General features: G+C 39.2%; 1 protein-coding gene and 1 long non-coding RNA gene across 2 annotated transcripts in view; both read right to left on the reverse strand.

The window, feature by feature from the left end:
- The window catches only part of Ed (hemicentin protein echinoid), a 228,477-nt gene that overhangs the window by 168,253 nt on the left and 37,868 nt on the right, over window positions 1-22,356 (reverse strand). The window lies entirely within an intron of this gene.
- Window positions 13,088-14,168, reverse strand: LOC139775958 (uncharacterized). The gene is made up of 3 exons (XR_011718969.1): window positions 13,977-14,168; window positions 13,520-13,690; window positions 13,088-13,418 (listed from the first exon to the last, which is right to left on the reverse strand). It is a non-coding gene; the product is annotated as an uncharacterized lncRNA (long non-coding RNA).

The raw sequence follows: 22,356 nt of genomic DNA on the forward strand, positions 1-22,356 counted from the left end.
GCGAGCCGTGCGGCGCGGGCGCGGCGCAGCGGGACGCTCGCGCGGGAGTCCCCGCACGATAAGCGGTATTTTACTCGGACACGTCGAACGTGTTTCAATAAGTTTCCATGTCGCACAGCGCACGTACTCGAAGTCACGCGCCGAACGAATCGGCGGCAAATAGATTCAAATCGAATCGAGCGCGATCGACACGCGATACCTGGCCGCGCGCGTTCGCGTGATCTCGTCCGATTTACCGCGGGCTTTCCGCGTCATTGGCATCGTCGGTGAGACAATATTTTACAACGATAAATTATTATGGCCGCATCGACCTCACGCCTAACGCGGATACACAAATCACCGCATCGCTCTTTCGCCCATCTCTTTCTCTCTCTCTCCCCCTCGCTCGACCCTGTATGCATCGTTTCTCTTTGCTGTTCTCCTCGCTCCTACGCTCGTTCTCTCCTCTTTGTCGCGTTACGCGCAGATGCGCCGATACACTTTGGTTGACTTTGTCGCGAACGAGAGATACTCGACTCATCCGTTTTTAATCCGCGGATATTCGCACCATAAACGTCGAAATCAACATTATTTCCGTTTCATGCGATGATTAAATTACGCAACATATTTTATTGTAAGGTTTAAAATTGGTTTTTATAAATATACATTTATTTTTTATTTGCTTTTATAAATGCGTAAAAAAGTCCTGGCCGAAAAAAAATAAACGTTTTATGATGAGCTATCCGTAAATTACTGTCTGGATTTGAAACTGCTTTCTTTTTGTCGCAAATTTTGTTTTACAAACGACGTTTTACAAACGTTTTAAATTACGCGATTCACCTACCTATTCGCGTTATTATAACGCGATAGGTACATAGTAATTATTGCCTCGAGCTTATTCGCATTATGCATATTCGCTAACGTAAGCGTTTATAATCCGAATCATGACCGCCACGGGCCGAATTTAGCAATTCCTGGTGAAATGAAATGTGCAAAAGGAGAGCTCTCTCGAGGCAAGAGTAGCGCGGACAAGCCATAGTCTTGCTCAGGTGCATCGATAAACTCGGAGAAACTCGAGAGGCCACGTTGACGCTACAACGTCGACTCCGACGACGTTGATTAGGATTAGCGGAAGTTCGCACAATGTTGGCAATTTGCGGAGCGACGAAGTCGTTGAGTGGACGGTTGTTGAAAGAGAGAGCAAGAGAGAGAGAGCGAGAGAGGAAGATCAGGAAAATACGAGACAAACAACAGGGGAAGGCGAGAGACACACACACACAGAGAGAGAGAGAGAGAGAGAGAGAGGGTTCCTGAAATGAAATTTACATATAGTTCACTCTCGATGGATGATCTCTGCGCGATAGATCCTGAGTAAAAGCAATTTCTGTGTCGACGTGTCGTTCAGAGCGACTTTAAATTAACGTTAATGCAAACGGAGAGAGCCTTTGCTTCTAGTGAGAAACAGTGTACCACACGAACTGTGTGTAGTTTCTCCTTATAACCAGAGAGACCGTGTAACATATATGCAAGTGCACCCCCGTGAATTTCGCGGAAACAGTGGCGACGATAAAGATATACCCCACGGGAGACATATGTTTGAAAATCACGCCTTTGTGGATGACCATCGGAAATTTTAGAGCCAATCTCTGGGGGTGGTTCTTTAAGAGGGCCGACCGTTCGTTCTGAGGGTTCAGTTGAGAAAAGACTTTCCAGAGACTGTTTCCGCAACGCGTAACTTTTCCGTCGACTACGCCTACTTCGAATCCGAGATCGATAATGTGAGAGCAATGCTATAAGACCTCTAGAAAAAATCATGCGAATCGTACGTTTCAAGTATCAAAGTAGTGATCAAAACAGCGATTCAGTAATACGAATGTTTTAATCCTTGGATGCACGACTCACTAATGAATAGAAAAAAATAACTTCCTCCGTCAGTGATTAAAACCAAAAATATTATTTTATTACTCGACTAACTGGCAACAATATAAAAAAGTAAGCACTACGTTTCGACTCTAGGTTTGAGTCCTTATCAAGTGCAGTCTAATCATCAAATTTGAATCGTCAGATGGTAATCAAAAGACATCCTTGTGTTTATGGGAATGTTCCAGCATGGTCATAAAGTAAAGGTGTCTCATGTGTCAAATTTCCAAAAGTTTGCATATCAAATAAGATTCTCCGTTGCGACGTGTCATGTGTGTGGAAGTACTTCGGAGACACTTTGTCGCATAGCCAACTTACCCTACTATCGGGGCAAGTTGGCTACAATGCAGCATGTTCGTATTTCACTTATTACAAAGAAACTATACAGTATACAGGAGCGTTCCTGGCATGAAAATGTAGAGAAAGGTTCTCTCTATCATAGTAGTAGTGTTTAAGCATGATAATTAGTTGTTTAAAAACTCAAATGCCGAAATTGTGAAAACTGTGTCAACGAGCCCCGGTCTCCCCTATTCGTTTCGATGGTCCGGATTGTTCGTCATTAAATCTTTCGTTGTCATTATCCTCGTCTACTTCAATGTCTTCCTCTGTTTCACGCAGTACTAATTCGCAAAATATTGAAGCATCAATGTTTGTCTGTCTGGATTTCTTCGTCATTTACTTCGACTCTCAGTCTTTCTTCCTGTTTATCTGTTTTCTTTTTATCATACCACGCATTGGTCAGTATTTTAAAGCCTGTATTTCGAAAGCAAGGGTTTTTCTCTTTTTCAATGATAAGGATATATCTTCCTCGTACTTTTGCAATAAATGAGATTTGATTGTTCGCAAGTCTGGAGAACAATCACCTTCTATTTTACTAATCAGGTCGTTGAGTGAACACTGGCATTCATAAGATTTTTCGGGGAAGATAGATCTTATTGAAAAACACAAAAAAACGACTGCCGTTTGCTTTCAAAATACAGGCTTTAAAATACTGACCAATGCGTGGTATGATGAAAAGAAAACAGATAAACAAAAAGACAAACTGAGAATCGTAAATGACGAAGAAATCCAGATAGATACTGATGTTTCGATATTATGCGAATTAGTACTGCGTGAAACAGAGGAAGAGCATTGAAGTACATGAAAATAATGACAACAAAGAATTTATCGATAAACAACCCGAACCATCGAAACGAATACGATTGCAATCCTTTGATTACAATATAACTACACTTAAAAAAAAATGTGCCATTAACTCTACCGCAGTAGTGAGAAAATGAGTTAATAAAAAAATGTTACTTACTATTTATTAATAAAGTAAATAATCAAAAACCATCGTTATTGTTATATATTCAAGTGATATTTAGCTAGAACATGTAAACTGCTCTGAACAAGAATTTTCTTTTAGAAAAGATGAGAGATTAAAAGGGAGAAAAGTAAATTTCTTTTAAAATAATATATATATAAAATACGGTTAAAATAATATGAAAATAAAACAAATTACTATTTTATCCTTGAAAAAATAAATTAGACTTATTCATAAATCAATTTATATCAGAAATATGTTTTTATAGACATATTAAACGAGATCGGGATTTATATTTCATAATGCAAAATATTGCTATAGAGATATGCATTTAATGTAAAACACACATATGATTTTTTTTTATATGAAGATGCACAGAAAGGCTATTTCGCTTTATGTTGTTACAAAGGGCGATTGAGTCGCCGACGTATCAACACAACACACAACGAGGAAACTGTTTACCGTCGTCGAAAACTTTGAATTGCATTTATGCTACGATCTCGCTCCTGCAGACTCCGAGGCAAGCTATCAAACGGCAATGTCGCCGAATGAACGAAAAGTACCACAAAGGGGACGAACGGACGAAGCTCATCGATCAAGGGGGATCAAGGGGACCAACGACGATATGCCTTTGGTGCAAAGAGGATGCACACGTGCAACACATCCACGTATCTCGGCGCCCCTCAGGAGAGAGATAAAGCGCGCGAAAAGCCGAGTATGGCACACTCACTTAATTGCACACGTATACGCTAACGCATTATGCTAATCACTCGAAATTTATCGCGGAGACGTTTAAGAGTTAAGAGATTAAGTATGAAATACTGCTGCCGCCATCGTCTCTGCCATCTTCCAGAATATCGTATGCGCGACGAAAAGCACGAAGTCTTGGCAGAACAGGATTTAAATACGACGCGCTTAAAGAGTTGCAATTTTAGCTCCCAATTGCTTTATTTTCCTGGATTGGATTTGTCAACTTGGAAGACAACGGATTGAAAATTATTTATCGATTCAAAGCAGACATTGTACTGCATAATTTATCGTTTAGACGCATTCAAATTGTAAACTTCCGTTTTTGTCATCGTACAGCGCGTCTAATATTTGAATAGAATATCAATGAAATGTCGGAGACTAGACGTTTTCGATTATCGAAAATAGCGAATAAAAGTTGCAAGTCCAGCGTGAAAGCGCGAAGAGTTCTTAGTCAAGCACCGCGCGTCGATAATAATCAGCAAGCAAAGAAGAAGCGGAATAACGCGGTGACACGCGAGGAAAGAGGAAACGAAAAAGGGGTGGTGAAAAACCGAGAGAGAAAGAGAGAAAAAGAGAGAGGGAGAGAGAAACGCGGGCTACCCGCACGAGGGTTGTTATCGATATTAAACGAGCCGCGTGTCGCGCTGCGCGACTCCGCCGTGGGTTCGTGTTGGCTTGCTATCGTAATAACACGCTGCCGTGAGCATACGCGACGGGGGTGGACGATGGCGTCGAGCCATGAAGAGAGCGGGACCAACGGCGGCGAGTAAACGAAGAAACAAGACGGTGCGAGTGCGGGGCACGCGCTCCGTTTACGCACCGTAATTGACGCTGATTAATGCCCGCCGCGGTCGAGCTTTGATTTAATTCAATTTCACCGAAGCTTATCTCGTCGCGTCGTGAATAACTGTTCTGTCAATAACGGGAGAATGGAGAGGCGTTCGAAAGGAAAAAAAATATATATATATACTCCTAAAAGCATTTCGAAGTTCTGACACATCTTTCTGCAAAAAAAAGCAGTGCAATGGAAAAGTTAAAAAAGACATAAAGATTGCGCTTAAAGTTTTGATTAAAAGTTTTGATTAAAGTAATTTAAAGTAATTTTTAACGAAACTCTATTAAGGATCAGTTTATATAATATAATATACAGGGCGAGATGAGAAGACACACACGGAAAAAAAGGATTTGCTACTATACGGACAACTAACATTTTTTGCTGCGAGAGCTAATTAATTTTGCAATAATAGCAAAACCTTTTGCTGCAATAGCAAAGTTCAGCAAAACTGTTTGCTATTGCAACAAAATGTTTTGCTATTATTGCAAAATTAATTAGCTCTCGCAGCAAAAAATGTTAGTTGTCCTATATTTAACAAATAGATTTGCTGTTGCAGCAAAACCTTTTTTTTCCGTGGCAGATTAATATTTCAAAAATACTTAGTTTACAACAAAAAGGTGCAAAAATTATAAAATATTTCCAGAAGAATATGTCTATAGTATCTTTTTGATACAGATAAAATTTCTTATGCTGTTTATAGTAATATAATATTTAAACAAGATCTATATAAAATTACACTTGAACTGCATTGCAATTGACTTCGATGTAATTCAATCTGATCGAAGCTTAAAATAGCAACGGAGAGAAATAGAGTGGAGATAGAAGTCAAGAGGAGGAAAGTAAGAACGTACCGTAAGAGTTTAGAGACAGCGAGTATACACATTAGCCATTTACCGCTGATTAAATTTCCGGTTGGTGCGCACACGACAAACAGTACGAGCGACGCGAAACGTTGTACACGTTTGACAACGTCGTATAACGACAACGTTCGTCACTTAAAATCAATCACAGCCTAGCATTTCGCATTGTCCAGTTTTAACGGGCCCCAAGCAATTGTAATATAACGGATAACGTGACTAACAGTGTCGCCGGAAACCGCAAACCTTTGTGCCGGCTATAACTACGCCATTTCAATTGCATACGATCAGTAATCGTTGATTTGAAGCATCGCTAGTTTCGCGATTATGAACTTCCTTTATTGCAAAATCAGCAACAAACGCTATCCGTTAAGGGCTGTTAGAAAATTAATGCTACATAATTCGCACGTCATTACGACTTCATTATAATTTCAAAAAATACTAAAAAAAAAAAGAAAGAGTAAAATAGGGAATGCAAGATAAAATGCAATGTTATACATTATGAAAATAGCGGCGAAATACTGACGCATCGTACGGGTGAGTACTGTGTATATCGCTATCTCGCTAATACTCCGTGAAAACGACCGTAGTTCACGATGACATCGATCCGCGTCTTTCATTTTTCATGACGAATGATAACATAAATGTTAACGCAAGGGTAATGAACTCAAATACGTCGGTCTAAACGTAAGCGATCGGTGTTTGCGAGTCGGCAAATCGACGGTCTGCATACACGAGTAAACGCCCGGCTCTACCTGAAAGATGCACCCGAAGGGAGAAAAGTTCGCAGGCAAATGGGGAGAGATAGATACCGTAATGGCTGGAATGCTTCTAGTAAACTGGCTCGCAAATTCGAATCTATTTGTAACGAAGAAAGAAAGAGAAACGAGAGGAGAGATAAAAAGAGGCGCATTTATTATTGTCCTAGACAAAACTTTCTCAGAATTCAAGAAAATACCGTGACAAAAGGTTTCACGTCAGCCAATACGATCGAAACTTTAACGAAATATAAAGTAATTGACCAACAATATATAAAATGGAAAATAAAATAAAAAAGAATCAAATATATAAAGTATATTATCTTATATATCTTAGTATATATATATATATATATATATATATATATATATATATATATATATACACAAGTAAAATGTGGTAATTTATTCAAAAATATTTATCGCCGTGTATTTTATTAACACATTACAAAAAAAATGTTAGGAAAATAGTAATATAACATACACTTGTTAAAAACTTTTTTTATATGAATGACACGATAAGTAGATGAAAGAGAAAACTTCTCTGTGATATTTACGTGACATATGTATAGTCACATTAATTTTCAAATGATATTTGTCGAGAATAATATTACATACGTAACGTTTTATATTTGTAACAAAATTGGGTATTTAAACACGCGAATTTTTTATTCATTAAAATCCTTAATCTTTTTTTGCATTAGAGAAACACGGATATCTAATATACATATATTATGCATACCGGTAATGTGTTTGACATATCGATTTGTGCTTATCAGCCTTTGTTTAAAATGTTGAGCTTGCATAGATACGGATAGAGGCTAAATGCAGCATAAAAAAGTAATTGAACGCGGTGCGCTGTTCTCACCGGTCCCTAGACGCAATTAATCATCGAATATCGCGGATACGTTCCTGTGTTATTTATCGCCCCTTTGAAATGCACGCATTGAATAAATTTCTTATTCATGCGACATGAAAAATTGCCGCTTAATAACCTCGCTCGAGCACAACACTGACATAGTTTCTCAAGAGGATTCCTATACTCATTTGCTTCTAGCTCTAAATGACCGGAATTAAATCTTCCCCTAGGTTTCTCACGATAATAAAACCTCCTCGTATTTTCTTTAATTTTAAATTGATCTAATCTGAATATAAATTTGATCTCAAGCTGTCCCCTCGGTTAATTATCTCTCGTATGTCTCTCGCGAAAAGTAAAAGGGATATATATAAGTTCTTTAATTGAGTTTCACTTTAACGTGACGTAAGTGTATTCATGTAACGTGAGGATAATCCTATTTTACTGTTAATGCTCGTTGAATAGTTTGCCCCAACTTCGCGGTGTCGCGCTATAGAACGAATGAGGTGCGGAAGAGCAAAAAGATGAAAAAAGGGGGTGAGGTGCAATCGTCGCGGTCGGTTTAAGAAGAATCGCTGGCGCCGGGCATTCCCGACGACGTCGAAGCGAGAATAGTGGCGAGGAAGGCGTGGGTAAAAGGAGGGGGCGCGCGGGCAGGAAGTGCGCCCTTTCCTCCAGATGGAGAAATATTACAGTCATTATCGCGGTGCCACGAAAGTTTGGCCGAATCGGTCCTTTCCTAGTCGGTGAACGCGAGTTTGCGAGAGAAGCTTGGCAGGGAACTGTGTTTTATCAAGCGATTCTCCCCACACATAATATCCTGTCGAATTCTCGTCACCGTGGTTACTGTCCGACAATCCATAAAAATAACTCAATTGCGCGGGTTTGTCGGTCTCGAGAGAGACAAAAACTCGCAGCGCGCGAATTATCAATTATCGTGTCCGTTAATTTATTGAAACTGCGTTCAATGGAGTGATTTTCTTTACGCTATAAAACAGCTAAACAACATGTGCAACTTCCATCAACGTGATTGTATAATCATTTTGTAAAAAAGTTAATGTCAAAGATTACATACGCAGAATACCACAATTTTTATTAGTTAACGGCTGTAATTTCGAAATGCCGTCTTCGCGTCGTTATCAATTAAAAATAAATGAGATTCTGATTAAAGCAAAGCAACTTATAATTAAGATGAGCATCCATATCATTTGCAAACGCGAAAAAAACAATCCGGCCACGATTTATCTTCCAATTTATCAAGAAAGAAGAATTCAAGACGTTGCGACAAATTGAGGCAAATTGCCATTTCAAGAGTTACACGTACAAAGGATCTATTTCACTAACAAACAGTATAGGGGGTGTAAGGCCATTGTAACATATAACAGCTCAATTATCAAGAAAGAACGCTATGGCGTTCGTCTGCCGACGAGCATATCTGCCAGCTGGCTCTCGCTTATACATCGCTATATATCCCGCGAATCACAGAACGACGACAACGATGTTTCCCGCCGGTTAACGTTCACGATAGTTTCCTTCAGTCCTTTGTTCCACCGTAATGACCAAGGCGCTCCTCTTTCCCGCCGGCCTCGAGATTGCGCCGTAAAGAACGTTATCTCGGAGTGGTGTTTTCATCGGATTCTCCTCCGTCTTACTTGTTCTCCCTTCTCATCGCGTCGCGCAACAACGATCGTTTCGTTTTGCGCGAAGGAAGAAAAATTACGCCGACGCTGTTACCGCTGCTCGAGCCAGTTGAATATATCGCCATGGTATGGTCCGTCTATGGAAATCGCGCGCGAATCTAAATATTTATGTGTCCCGGGTATATGCACATATCTTACCATGCGGATTTTTCTTTCGAGAGTCGTGTACGCGTGCTTGAGCACTTAGCAAGATCGCGGAATGTTGCGACAGTTGTATAATTTGACGTGTCGTCGGGACACTGTCGTGACAGTCGTGGTATCCATTGATAAATGTAGCGGTTTTTGCATTTAATGTAGCCAGATTACAGTATCTCGATCAGAATGATAAATTCACTCGGTGATAATGGTATATATCATTATAAATATATAATATTATTTGTATTTTTGACACATTATCGCACAACATCTTTAAAGAAATTAATAAACACCAAAGTCCTGTGTTTTCAGACTTGCGGGTATCTCTCGAGACACGAAGCACCTGTACGATAATGCACCATTGGCGAGGACGACACGCTGCGCTGCGACTATGTCTCGAAAGTGCGAGAGAGGAAACGCTGATGGCGCGTGGCGAAGGGTAAATAGCTAAAAGGGTTGCGCGAGCTATGCTTCTCCGACGTAACCCTTTTCCCACATTACCCCTCTACGTTCTTAGACGAGATGCGCGAACCAGATGTCTGCTCGCTCCTCCGTACGTGAGCACCCGCACGACCACCAGCTCACACACGTATGCACATGTATGCACGTACACGCGCGTATAACGATAAGACCCTCCATACATGCGTTTGCACTGGCGGAGACTGCGAGGTTTAATCTCGGCCCCGATGAGGGCTGCAATTTTGCGGAGATGACCGTCGCCGGTGCAATCCTCTCAAGGTGGATTACACCAAGACGGACACCAGAAGATGCTCCGAGGAAAATGATATGTCTACGTTGTCGCATAATTCACGACGACCTTGTCTAAGGCTCGTAAAGCATCAGTTAACGAGGGTTAATAACGTAAACCGCAAAAAGAGAACCCTCACCGCAGATTGTCGTCAGCGATTATTCGGTATTATTCGCGACTTTTAATCGACAGTTATAAGATTCCTATACCGTAAAGCAGCGCGTCATAAAATTATATTGTTCCGACTCTTAACTTCAACGAGCACAGTGGGCACTTTTCTCTTAATCTTTTTTATGTCAAACCACGAATTGTATAAAATTTTGTTGGCTTTCTTAAATTATATATTTTTTCTATTTCCTAAGACTTTTAACTGCTTAGGCATCAAATATCAAAGTCACGAGTTTGCAATGATTAATATTAATACATATGTTGATTTTGAATTAAATAGTTATTGTTATTATTTCAAGATATACGCAAAATAGCAGAGCTGGACCACATATGCTAAAAAATTCCCAACTTCATGGTGATTAACTATTTATCTTTAATTGTCATTCCAAACACAATGAGGGATTTGTTCAGGTGAAGCGAAATGTGGGGCAAGTATGCGAAATTATTACATCGGCAAATAGAACCTTCTATAGACTTGCTGATATTAGCAGAAACCACTAGAAAGCGCGCAAAGTCTCATTCTTTATTTAATCTTAAATCAAATTTATTTCAACAGAATTTTAACTTGAGGAGGTCTTTCATGCTAGAATTTATATTTTCTACTCTATGCTTACTATATATTCCGTTGCGCAAGCAATGTAAATATTTTGTTATCGCGATAAATTGTATTATGTATAACTTTTAAGTAGATGGAAAATTGAAATGTGCATCGGAGAGTTAAGGGCCGAAGCAACCACGGTTCGCAAAAGACGTCGCCCGCACGCAACGGTAATTCCTTCCCAACGGAAATTCGTTGTCGCGATGCAAACAGCAGACGCCGCCACGGAGTCCGATAATTGTTTCCACGGTATGGTATTGTCTCGAGTCCACCATATTTTCATAAAACCACCGCGCCCTGCCGCGAACTGCCATATATTTATTACTATTATTAGAGTACCTTACAATTAGCGGAGATGGCGGCAACTTTCCTGAACCCGGCACGGAATGCTCCCGGCGCAACGATCATAGATATAACACCGCAATATAATGTAACAAAGATCAGATTCAGTGCAAAACCAGCACGAATATTCTCTCTTGCCGCCTCTCTTTCGATAACTTTAATATATGAACTGTTACTTGCGCGTATATTACTGTTTTATTGTATAATTTGTAAATTAACGACCATGCAAAATGCAAAATTGATTTTCAACAAAACTGCAAATATAAATGTTTCACATCTTCTTAATTTCTTATACGTATATTAAGATAAATTTAATTTTTAAAATATCTAGATAACTTTTATATAAACATATAATGTAGAACAATATTTTATTATTCTATTTCTTTTTTCTCTTTCTCTTTTTGTTTTTCTCTTTCTTAAATTCAGTTTTATTTTTGACCACGTAGAACACACATATGCGCGCGCGAAAGCTTTTTATACTCTGGATATAGAAACAAATAGCCTTCTTGCTACAGACACAGTTTGATCTTTGTGATCTATCTATGATATATAGAGAGAGAATGTGTGGAAATACGCGATGTCTGTATATATATTATATATATAACATACATATATACATATAAGTAACATATACGTATATACATATAACATATACATATATTTAGAAAGGACTCCGCACAAAACCATGAGAAAAGGCCTTTCGGTTAAATTGTCTAAAACTCGTAAATAAAAAAGGGCATAAAATAAGAAAAATTTTGGCGCAAACCAGAGGTCGATATGTTGACCCGTTCGGGAGTTATTTAGGGTAAATAATTAGCTTTTTCGAACTTTGACCCTAAATAACTCCCGAACGGGTCAACATCTCGACCTTTTGTTTGCGCTAAAATTCTTATTTTATGCCCTCTTTTATTTAGAAGTTTGAGACAATTTGACCGAAAGGCCTTTTCCCGTGGTTTTGTGTGGTGTCCTTTTAGATTCTTTTCCGGATATGAAGAAGAACATATTACCTGAAAGACAATATTTTATTGTACTCACATATACTTATTACATATATGTATATAAAACATTATATTATGTGATTAGAAAATTTATATATAAAGTATGAATAAGCAAGTAGAAACTAAAAAATAATCTTTATCCATATATAGTTATACATATAATAGGGGAGACCGGGGCTAAGCCGACAACGGGGCAAACTTGACACTAGGCTTTTTGCCAATTTAAATCTATCGTAGAAACTTGCCTTTCCTACTGTAAATGCGTCTTTATGTGCCAGTATTATCAACGGAATTTGGTAACATTCTGAGTTATAGTGTAATTTTTAACGCGACATAAGCGTTTTTGATAGTGAAAAGTAATTTTTCTGATCTCTCGAAAATGTCTACTCTTTCATCGAGCTTTACTCTTGCGAATCTACCGGTAAGTGATTTTGATGGGAAATTTGATGCTCTATATGAATCCGATAATCGTTTTTGCATATTTTCAAAATTTTCATGTTTTTGAAGTGACAAAAGTGAAAAACGACGTCCGGGGCAAAGTCAACACCACGCCGTTTCGTCGGCTCCCAGTAACTAACAATGCTTGTCATGCAGCCGTATGGCTCATGACAAATGTATGCGCACGTCCGATCGCGAGTTTACCTGCATTAATTGTTTTTCAGACATGAGTTTAGATGAAGATAATTGAAAGTTCAACAATTTTTGTTCTATTATTTCAAATGATTGTTCTAGCTACTTTATTCCAAATTTTTGTACTTTTTAAATACACAATAAACAATGTATTTTCATTTTCAGACAGTAAAAAATAAGTTCCAGATCAAATTGTGTCGATCAGACAAAGTGTTGAGTTTGCCCCGGCGGGGTGTCGAGTTTGCCCCGGCATTTTTCAATTCGAAAATTTGTCTTCGCGTCACTTTTCTTTTCCTGGCGGCAAAACAAAGCGACGTACAGCAAAACTTCCTGAATCAATTTTGTACCTGAAGAAACACTCTTTAAATATGTACCATTGAATTTGCCTAAAAATTTAATTAAATATTAAAAATTGCCTTTGAAAAAATAGTGTCGGCTTAGCCCCGGTCTCCCCTATATACCTATAAAAGAAAAGGAAGGATGAGCTCAAAAATCCAAAAACAAAACTACAAATATAAACATAATAATAGAAAAAACTCTGCATTACAATTTATGAAACACACATGGATAGAATTTCTTTAGCTCGCTTGCCCAAAAATTGATTATTATTACCCAGGCACAAAGATTCAATTAAACCAAGCAATTGGCTAAAAGATGATGGATAACTCAGATCTTTTATGTAGTAAACAGCTAATCCCAGAGCGACTGCCTCTTCCGCAGATGCAACATAAATCGTCAGTTGATCAATCTCATTGATTACAAGCCAGGCTGTAGTATCATTGTAATATACTTTTGGTCCAGGAAAAGGTGTAATTAGATCTTCAAATGCTGGAACTTTCTGCACAAATTACACAAAACAAAAATTAGAGGTAATATATATTTTTGAGCATATAATAAAGCAACAAAAATAGTTATAACAATTTATTATATAAGATTTACCTGTTCGAGAAAAAAGTCCTTTACTCTTGGTAAACTTGGTAAACTAAATATCTTTGTAGTTGTCCTCTACTACATTGCTTGCAGATTGCACAGTCTGTTGAGAATCTTGCTCTTGATTGTTGACTTCATTAAATGCTGGGCCAGTCAAGTTTTCTATCGCCACTACTGCAACTGTATGAACCAGTACAATTTTATTCATTTCTGTTCGCAATATAATAATGTAATATACGCAATATAATATACGAGATCTATATGTAATATACATTTAACTCTTTAACTACTGGTATATATTAATAAAACTGGCTGTCCAAACGCAAAAAAATATAGTATAGTCTCTTATTGACGACAGCCGTGTTTCGCGAAATTTTCGTTCCGTCGTCTATTGACGACAGCCGTATTTAAAGGGTTAAAGATGATAATGTATAATAAATGATTTACTTTTGTAATAAAAACTTACCTTCATGCGTACAAGCTTCTTCGCTCGTTTCACGTTCATGTAAAGGCGAATACAAAAAAACACACATTTGTGTTATTATCCGCGGGCGTCGTGTCGCGAGTAATCCAGGGTAATCGGTGAAATCCGTCTCGATGACGACGTCGGGCGTCTCGCGACGTCCGCCGCCGCCGCCGCCGCCGCCGCCGACGACGATGACGACGACGACGACGACGACGACGACGACGACGACGACGACGACGACGGCGGCGGCGGCGGCGACGACAACGGCGACGACGAGGTCGATGACGATGGCACAGTGATCGTCGAGACGGTCGTCGGCGACGAGGACGACAGAGTAGAACAACGATGCAACGGGAGCGACGAAGGGCAGGAGACGAGTCGCGATCCGCAGGTGCACTCTACTCTCGAACTACGAAGACGACGGCGATGACGGCGAGGACGACGGCGAGGACGAAAACACACTCTTTCTCTCGCGCTCACGCAGGGGCCCGCCTTGCGCGCGCGCTACACTACACTACTACACCATCTCGATAGGCCGCATCGTGTCGTGTGTGCCACCTCGCACCGCGACCGACACCCCGACTCGAATCGCGAGCGCTATCGCCGCGATTGGGCCGATGGCCGCCACCGTGCGTTACTTGTACGCGTCCGGGCCGTACATATAACAGCCTGGACACGGCTGCGTGATTTTCACGCAACGGCGCGGCATCCCGTGAGTGGAGGAATATTCTCATCCATCAGGGCAGAATACTACGTGCGCGACATTAGCAGCACTTAACGTACACGGAGCGCTGATTCAGATGACGGAACAGCCCAATAACGAAATCTTCCATCACAGACGACACTAATGTGGAGAGAGAAATAATTGAATTCGCCATAATTCTGTCGCAGATGACCTGAACGACACCCTAAACAATGCGCCGCGGAAACGACAGCCGCTGTTCTCGATTGGGGAGGATCGACGACTTCTGGAATTCCAGGATCAATACAACGAAGGGAATCTGAACGATAGCGCGGACCATCGGAAAAGATTCACTCGTATCAGCCCCGACAACTCGGCGAGATCTTCTAAGAGGGCCGATTGGTAAATACGACCATTAGACGCGGATAGGCTACACCGTTCGCGAGATCAGGGATTAGTGGAGACATTAGGAATAGATTGCCGATTTGCACGGATCCCCACGGTGCTCCCTTAGGAGTTGGGTCACAAATGGAAAGGCCATCGTTATTTTTGGTTTTATCACGCAAAGATAAAACGCGAAATGCTTCTATTATATCCGTCTACATTGTATTTCGTTTACACGAAACGCAAACTGTCATATCATTACGAATGTTTGAGAAAGTAGCACAAATAAAAAAAGTATAGTTTAGAATATCTCAGTTTATCAATTCAATTTGTCAATTCTTTTTGTGAAGAAATTTGCTTCATGGTTTATACAAGTTGACGCATTTATAGACTCGCTGGCAAATTTCCTCTTGTTTTACTTTTATCCCGTTGACATGTGTTTTTTATCACGTTTACGAAAAGGACATATGTTACGCTTGAAAATATATTATATAATTACATATCCGTGACGTTTGTTATTTTGCTAAACTTTGCTCAAATGAAAATTTGTCAGAATGTACAAATATATGTGATTAATTTTGTGTCATTTTATCTAATTTTACAAAATATTTAATAAATTAAATAAAAAAAATCCGATTGACGGTAACAATTTATTCTTTTTGTGAAACCAGCTTTTGTCTCTTTGCTGCTTTATTTTCCACCATGCAGAATTAGCTGTACGATCGTATAATGATGAGCGAATGTTATACTATTTCTATTGCATTTTGCATTACGGATTTACGGTTACAAACATATAGAAAAATTTTCTCGCTTATACATGAAATGACCGAAATAAAGAATAGATTCTTGAGAGCGTTTTTTTTTCTTTCCAGGAAGACGAAACAATACTTCTCGAAAACGTGCCTTTTTGTCTGCTTGTACCGGTATTTATGAAATATATTCCGGACTATACTATACAAAAGCTCATGAACCCTAATGCGAGACGTGAAGCTGGCTTTGGCCGATCTAGTCAGATCGATGTTGGATATACATATAGGGTAAATACGAATAGAATACCGATAATATCGCGAATACAGCGACGACCAATGTAAACGAGGCTAGGATCGAAAGTCACATTTATGCAGGTCGGTTCGCGTATACACGGCGCACAATGTTGCCGCGGGATTTATGCGGAATATTTTTACCTACTGCGAAGCGCTGGCGAGATATCTCGATGCGTACAAAGGGTGGATTCGAGTGCACCACGACTTCCGTAAGCGTTACGATGCGCCGCGCCGCGCCGCGCCGCGATGCGGTGTGCTTCGGGGTGATTCGTTTCGTGCCGGGGAAAGAAAAGGAAAAATCCCTCGAAGAACAACGCGGATATACGGAGACACCGATTTCTCCGGGAAGTAGAGCGAAGTGACTGCGGAATTTCTACGGAATTCCCCACGCTGCTGCCGTCGAATAACGAATTGCATTTGGGATAACGTCGACGCGATTTTTCCTACGATTGGGAATTACGAATCCTCGCTGCTACCGTCGCTAAAAGCCTGCTGTGAAAGTTTGCAGCATTCAGCTCAGGTCAATAATCACTAAGGCGCGAAATTTCGCGAGAATTGAAGTGAGCTTCTCCAGGCGGGTTGGCTTTAAGCGATATCGAAATGGTGGAATTGTTTACGCGCGTTTACATCGTAGGTTAATTTAAACAAAACATCCCACCCGTTTCGCGATTCGCGATTGTCAGGAGAAGTGACCCGGCTAAATGCGTTTTAGGCTACCCGAGTAGAAAGGCTCACGGCGAAACCTCACCAACCTCCGCGCTTTAGTAATCACCAGTCAAGCGTGAACCGATGCCAGCCAGCCTTTGACGGCGGGAGAAGTGTTTCATTAAATTTATTATTAAAACTAAAAGAATTAGAGAAATATGAGCGTCGAAATCGATGCAATTTAAGATGCAAAGTGATGTAACAATAAGAGAAAGAAAGTAGAAATCAATGATGGTTTCGAGGGATCTACCGCATTCGGCAATAGGTGTACAAATTTTAGGCAATAAACGGCAAAAACAAGGAAATAACTAGGCAATATTAGAAAATAAGCGGCAATATTAGACAAAAAAGCAATACGACAATAGGCGGAAATAAAAAGTAATGGTGTTTTATAAAGCAGCAATAGAAGAAATAAACAGGAAATAAATACTAATAGGGAGAGGGAGAGGGCCTTTGATTTTGAGGCAAAAGTGAACCAATTGGAAACCTTTGCAAAATCAGATTTGATAAAACTTATTCATCAAGATCAGAAAGAATTGATTTAGGTATGAAATTTATGCCAGTAATCCAGATATTTTTAAAATTCTAATGGGACACTTAGTGTTGTTGCACAGAGAGAATTTTTTGTTATATTTTACCGTTAAATTCACTACAAATTTGGGACAACTTGGCAACCAAGGAATTTTTGAAATATACAAAAGACATTTTACAAACAACGTGATAAAAATTAGCAGATTGGTAATTTTTGAAAAATAATTGAAATTTCCTACATATATTTTAGTAAAATTAATAAAACAAATTTTATATTTTAATGTAATAGATATTAATATTTTTTATTATGATAGATATTAATCAGAATAGCTCGTATAAAATTCTTTGTGGTAACCAGTTGTCCCACAACTACCATGATTTCAGGGTAAATTTGAAGAAAAAATTCTCTCCGTGTGAAAGCATTGGCAAATCGTAGCAAAGAGCATAAATAACTGCAAAAATGTGGAATTTATTGCTATTTTCGACAATAGGTGTACACTTTTTTCAAGTGCGATAGACCCCACGGATGATTTCTAATAGTGCTTCTAATAGTGCCTTTTCCGAAGATACAGTGACGCATAGCGAAGCGCGCACGGCGCGGCGTTACGCGCCACATTACATCCATTTATCCGTCAACGCGGCTACAGTATCCCCGTCTTCCGGTCGTGTTGGTTGATCCCCTTACCCTCTGTGCAAACGACAACATCGCTAACGGCGGCGTCTTTGTCCGAGGCGCAGCGACGTAGAAATTGCTTCCACAATATTAATACGTCCGATAATCTCGCAAGTCTCTGTTTTCCGTGTAGATACGCGGCTCGCGGTAATCCCGCGTATAGTTTCCGGCTATAACGGCAGGCTTTCATTAAGCGCGCGCTGCCACTGTCCCCCTTTGTCCCACTGCACTGTGTCGTTCGTTTACGTTGCGCGCCCGCGTGTCGGCGGTACGCCCGGTCCACAGTGTCAGGGCGCACGTTATTACCGCCTGTCCGAGACATTTTAACGTTTGATACCGTTCTCCGTTACGTTTTAACGCGCTCGACATAACCGCGCAGCCGCGGCTGCGGACACAGCTTGACACTCAGGAAGACCCACAGGCGTATTATATGGAATACCGCCGGAACCCATATCTTAACCGAGATGGGATTTAGTTCTCGTTGAGAAATTAGTCGAGATTGTGAAATGGATATTCTTTTCCACTACTGCGCCTTCCTGCTTTCGCGAGAGCGAAGTTTTCGTTTTAATTGGGAATACGTTGCGTGTATATAAATTCTCGCAAAATGAGATAAGTTTTAAAAGTTATCCGTTATGAGAACAGCTAATACATTGCGCATGCAGATGACAATATTACATGCAGACAATATTACTACAAGATGTTGTTGTCAGAAGTTAGATGTTTTATTCTCTCCTGATAAATTGTCAAGCTATCATGAAACTTTTTTGACGCGCCAGCAATTATTTCCACATTTTCTATTTTATCTCTCGTGGAGTAAAAATGTTCTCGACCATTAAATAATAAAAAGCACTGGTTTCTAGAATATATTTTTTTTAATAACGTATTATACACTGAAAAAAATGTCTAATAATCCTTGGTTGCAATAATCCAGGCTTGGTTAATGTTACCAAGAACCAGCAAGAACCTTGGTGAAATATAGTTTCAACTAAACGTATAGGTGATTGCGACGAAATAATTTGGTTGATGCATTATTAACCAAATTTCGTTGTTAACATGTTAACAAATAATTCTAGCAAAACCTGATATGATTTGGTTAATATTGGCAAAGTTTGATAATTATTACCAAGTAATGATAAATGTAACCAAACTGCTTACTAAATAATTGAGTAACTGTCAGCAAACCAATCAACCAGATAAGGCTTTTTAAGACAATTTAGTACAAATTATCAAACTGTTTATTAATTATCACTAAACTAGAGTAATTTTCACGAAACTGTTTGATAATAAGTACTACATAATTTAATTGGCTCAACTAAACGCAAAATTTGATTTTTTTAATGTTTATAATTATTACAAAATGTTTTGTTATTATTATTAAAATTAATAATATCTAATAATCAAATACCTATTGCTAAATGTATCTCACAAATTTACCAAAATTTTTTTTTCAGTGTACAAAAATTATAATGCCATTTATTTATCATAGATAAATTTGTAGTAAAGCTTACGTAAGCCAAAAAATTGAACATTCCATCAAATTTAATTTTAGGATAAGAATTGAGTAAATTGACTGATGTTTCAAAGGTAAGCATATCGAATTTAGATTGTCGATTGGGCCTGTCGAGATGCAAAATGGATCGTGATTATACGGATGAACGATCATTGGATTTCGAACTGGCGAATTGTACGTAAGATGCTGACAAAGTATCGGGCATTTGTATACAGGAGAAACGCGCAGGGACGGAATAAAGTTTAATATTACGATGATCTTGTTGGCTGAGAAATAAAAAACGCTGCCCAGCGCGCAAAGATCGAACGTGGGATGGCCGGGGCCGTTTCGTTGCCCACGGCGCTCCATTTACTATTCCCATAGGGTACCGAGGAAACGCTTATACGAGCTGCCATTGTATTAGGGTGCCGTTGCCTCGGGGTCTTCTATCTATCATCGAGCATCATGCTGGGATCGCAACCCTCGAGTTTGCGCACTTACCGCGTCGCGAGATACCGTATTGCACCCCCATTGCGATTGCGTCGAGCTATATTCTCTCGCAGTAACGAAGTAGCGTCCATAACACATTTATTATATGACGTGCGCGTTATACAATTGCATAATACTAAAATAGATCGCACTTGGACGTAGGGGGAAAACTTGACTCTCAAGTTAAAATGCTCTCAAAATGATAACGATGTTTCGGCATTATTAAAAAAAAATAAAACGAATAAAATTATCCACCAGTATTTGAAATAATCCCTTTTCTCTTAAAAAAAAAATAATATTATTATAATCGAAACATGTAGCAATTTTATTATTTTTAAATAACGAAGGCAGAGCCGACGGCGAATTTCCCGTTAGCAAGGATTAAGAGAATCTTTCTGCCTTCTGAGAGACATCGCTGGAAAATCTGCATTGGAAGTTGGAGAGGATTAGAGCAAAGTAGAAACTACCGGGTGGTCGTAATTTGTTCGTAAAGTGCCGCGCGGACCGGTGTTAACCGTAATGCACAGCGTTATACATAGTCGGGTTAGTAACCGTAATAAGTGAGAAAGGGGTAGCGAAAAACGCAGCCGTTTGCGAACTAAAAGTATGGCGTGGGATATTAAAAGAAAGAAGTTGAATCGAACGAAATCTCGATATATGTGGTGGAAAGGATAGGGAAGCGCTCCTGCATTTTATTCGCGTGCGCGTACCCAAGGTAAAAAGATAACTTTAACAATCGGTTCGGAGTTACGTAAATTCGAACCTCTTATTTTAAAACCTGTGTAATCTAATTTCTGAAAGCATGAAATAGTGTGTAATCACGTTTAAATATAGTTGCGAGATCAAATTAAGATAACGATTTAAGTAAAATGCAAGAATAACTCTATGCTGAGAATACTTTAATAACTTTTCAAAATTTTTGGCGTTTTAATGATATTTCCCAAATTTAACGTAAATTACGTTTTTAAAATAGATTATTATTTATACTGATATCTTTTGATAAAAATTTTATATAGCGATTAATTAAATAATGATGAGAGACCCTTTCATGATACTTTAATCGATTCTTATCGCCTAAAGGCTCTTTGCATTATAAAAGAAACGTGAATAAAGATTCGTTGGTATCATGAGAAGGGCTGTTCATCCGATCTCGTATTAAGTTCATCACCCTCGGCCTTCCTTACATTTTATCTGTGTCTGTATGCGTTTCGGATTAGCGACACACGAAACTGTAGGGCGATGTTATCCCCCCTGCAGATTCCGTCAATGATTACTGTTATTCACGGACAGGCAGTGGTTGAAATAAATGCGACTTGTACCCTCGATTCTCGCGCGTCCATTGTGATGATTAAACTAAGCCACGTAAGTGGCAATTTATGTCAATTTTAACCGTAAAAGGAACTCTCTCTTGTCTCAATTAAGACGATAAAATCGTAGGTATATCTTATATATTTCTATATTTAAAATTAACATTTGTATCGAATTGTTTACTTACAATTAGATCGATTAACTGGCTACTTGGAAAATATATAAAAGCATGAACGCAATGAACAAATCTTTTCGACGAGAATGCGCATATGCATGGCAATCGGGAAATCGAGCGATTAAACAAATAGCATAGAAGAAATTGGATAATCCCATAATTTCTTTATCCGCACGAACGAATACTGAGGAAAAGGAACAAGCAAGAGAGGCGTAAAGAAGAGGAGGAAGAAGAAAGAGATGTGGCGCCGCGTCGGAATGTTCTACGTCGAGGTCCCATTATCCCGATACGTTCCCAATCTCCCCACGAACATCGGAATCCCGATCGGATCGTAGGCCTAACCCGCACGTAATCCTTTCTAATCCTAATTGTCAGTCAGACATGAATCTATAGGGGAGAAGAAGGCACTTTAGGACAGAGGCAGTTTAGGACATCTGAGCATTAACAACCAAATTAACTTATAATTGAGTCGAAGAACCAATTTCTTAAAAATTGAAAGAGATATGAGCTTTAAAAAAAAGTGTCCTATAGTGCCCCCTTCTCCCCTATAATAAAAACATCTTTCCACGCTTGATTTAAGCTTTCGATCCTATTCGATCCCTATTGCCAGATATAGTGGAAGATAAAATGGATAGCATATTCTCAATATGAGAAAGAGCTTCCGTGTTTTTTATTTAACTGCTTTTTATACGGCGCATCGAGTTCGAAATAAAGCGGCTACTCGTCTCACTGGTTTTCCCATAAATTATTTTGACCCTTGATCGATATATTCGACCAGTGATGCCAAAACGGATGTGAATTTCGAGAAAACGTGCGAAAGAAAATTTAGCATGTTATCCGGAAATCTACGCGCTTATCATATCCTTGGATAACCGTTTTGGAAATTTTGACAATTGACAAT

This window comes from Temnothorax nylanderi, unplaced genomic scaffold (genome assembly GCF_030848795.1).
Source record: "Temnothorax nylanderi isolate EJ_2023f unplaced genomic scaffold, tnyl_v1.0 TNYL_tig0005_pilon, whole genome shotgun sequence".
Lineage (NCBI taxonomy): Eukaryota > Metazoa > Arthropoda > Insecta > Hymenoptera > Formicidae > Temnothorax > Temnothorax nylanderi.